This window comes from Phalaenopsis equestris, unplaced genomic scaffold (assembly GCF_001263595.1).
Source record: "Phalaenopsis equestris unplaced genomic scaffold, ASM126359v1 Scaffold000002, whole genome shotgun sequence".
In the NCBI taxonomy this organism is placed as follows: domain Eukaryota; kingdom Viridiplantae; phylum Streptophyta; class Magnoliopsida; order Asparagales; family Orchidaceae; genus Phalaenopsis; species Phalaenopsis equestris.
The window spans coordinates 50,518,491-50,521,204 of record NW_018164444.1 but is presented as its reverse complement, the minus strand read 5'-3'; the positions used below and the strand labels follow the sequence as shown (position 1 = coordinate 50,521,204).

The 2,714-nt window shown below is 36.4% G+C and overlaps 1 protein-coding gene across 1 annotated transcript in view; it reads right to left on the bottom strand.

Annotated features, from left to right (window-relative positions):
* Positions 1-2,714, bottom strand: part of LOC110018821 (putative nuclease HARBI1) — an 11,662-nt gene that overhangs the window by 7,076 nt on the left and 1,872 nt on the right. The window lies entirely within an intron of this gene.

Below are 2,714 nucleotides of genomic sequence, written 5' to 3'. Positions count from 1 at the left end.
TATATATATATATATCTAGTATAGATTTCAAATATTTTTTTGTGGCAAAACCCAGAAAAAGATTAAACCACATGGCCTAACCTAGCAGAAGTGTTGAAAATTTTAGGGCAAAAAAAAAAGCAATAATCGATACAAATCCAGAAGAAAGCATGGAGATTTAACGAGGTTCGACAAAGATGTCTACGTCCTCGAGAGCAGAGCGATAGTTTTTTTTTTTCAATTTTAGAAAAAGAGTACAAAACTGCCTAGGATTACAAACCATACATATATATAGCTCTGGCGTACAATATGTAATTACAAAATTACCCATGAACCGTATAGCAATGGCTTTCCCCCCGCACCCCTAACCCACATAACAAAACCCTCTCGATTAGACAGATGTTTCCGCTCCACTCCGCTGGCTCACTTCGTTCCGCTCCAGTATTTGTCCCTTATCTGGTATATGAGTCATACCTAACATGAAGAAATCCACTATTAGCTAGATATTACATGTGCACTCCCTCGTCTCACAGGCGGGGAAGGGTTGAACACTCTTTGAAGTCACAATGTCAATGCATGAATGAACTTATTTTAAGAAGTGGGCGGAGACCGATGGTGATCGACATTAACTGATGAGAGATAGTCAACGGCGATCGGTAACTGTTGGTCGGCGGTGGCCGGAGGCGGTCGATGACGAGGTGATGTTAGACATAAGCGTCTCTAAGCTTTGAGCTCTTCTTTCGGCTTCAAGCTCCCCTCTCCTCTCAAAAGAGATTTGAGACTCTACTTACAGAGTTTCAGGTGCAATTGATGCAGGAATATGAACCACTTTGATGAAACGGTCCAGAGAGTTTTTTTTTTATCAAACGCGTTGGATAGATATTTTAGTGCCTTAATGATGTCCGAAATGAACTATCTTGAGCTTGTTGGCTTCGTCTTGTCGAGATGCTCGATTTTGCTATAAGCTTGCAATATTTGACATTTCAAATGTATACAAAAAACTTATAAAAGTTGTTTAATAGTTTGATCAATGCTAAATTTGGTTCAAATTGAATCAATTTTGATATAATTGGGTCCTTCTCGTTGGGTCAATCAGTTTGACTATAAGTTTGCTGAAATGTGAGTTCTAGATAATTCTTAATTGAAGTTTGAATGTTGATTACTTAAAAGATTGCTTCGAGAGTCGTGCTATATTTATGAGCATGATGTTGGATGATAAAAATTGTTTAACTATGTATCACATAATATGCTTTACAGGTCAAAATATTAGTAAATATTAATTAAACTTTGATTTTCTTATAAGCTGCAATTATATGTACATATATAGAATATTTTATAGATGAACCCAACGAACATTTTTTTTTTGGTAAGGAAGATTTACATGCATACCGCCCACTTCTTATGTATTTGCTAAATTTCTACTTTTTGTATATGTGAGCTTATATATGCATGAAGGTGTGTATTTCAGTATTTAAAATTTAAAATAGTGATACTTTTATGTGATATTGTTGAATCCAAACAGTTTGGGGACACGCTTAAGGTATAGAGTGCGATAGAAAGGAAGAGAGCAGAGAGCTTAGTAATGAACAACAAAATTACATAACATTTATTCATGAAATGAACTCCTATTTGTAGGAATGGGGGATGTCCCCTAGAAAAATAGGTACATGGAAGACATTTTTGTTAATACATAATTATAAGGCCAGGAGCCTGAAACAGGCATTTGGTCGGATGGGGCTAAGAGTTTGGGATGACATTCAACTGGATTTTGAGCTTGACGGCCACGTGTGGGGAGTCTGAGGGAATGACCGGATGGGCGATTTCCTGAGCGACTATAGCCGAAAGATGGACTGGGAGGCCCCAACCGACTGCTTTAGATCATGATGATTTTTATCGTTTGTCTAGCCTGGTGGAAGGATGTCAGAGGATTCATTCGCATTAGCTTTGTGTTAGTAGCCTTTAAGGGAGTTGACCGAAACATGTCTTTCTTTGGGTTATTTTCTGTCGACCAGATTAATAGATGTTATTGAATTGCTTCTGGTGGATTCCAGTCTGTCATGTCATTACTTCTGTCGGCCGTCAGATCTCTTCAAGATTCATGCTGACACACTTTTTATGTACATATATAAAAATTTTTAGTGGTGTAAATATATAAAATAAAATTTATATATTAAATATATAAATATATAAGAATTAGAAGGTATGCATGCAATGGCCTTCTTTTAGAAAAAGAACAATCAGAAGAAATACAAGTCATGTGGTCAAATAAGGACGCAAAATAAAAGTAATATTAAATGTCAACAGATTAAGATTTTCTTGGACTTCTGGTGGGAGATTATGCCATTATGATATTATTCATCATTTTTCATCATGACAACTTTCAATATATTTAGTGTGAACAAAGAATGCCACAGAATAATTTAGAAAAAAAAAAAAAACACTACACTCTCCAATAAATTCTATTAAATAAAATTAATTGAATCATATTTTTCAAAGTGTGCTAATTAAGGGCCTGTTTGGGGCAGCTTAAAACAACAGGCGACGTTTTGAAAACGCCGCCCTACTGTTTGTTTTCCATGTTTCAGTTACGTTCTCAAATCACCGTTTTCTATTTTGTGTATAACGCTGCCCGCGGGATCATTCCCGTGGTCAAGCCTTTCCTTGTGGCGTTTAGTCCCGACTTAGGGTCTGTTTGGCGCAGCTGTTGATTATTAATAATCTGCTGATAAGCAGAT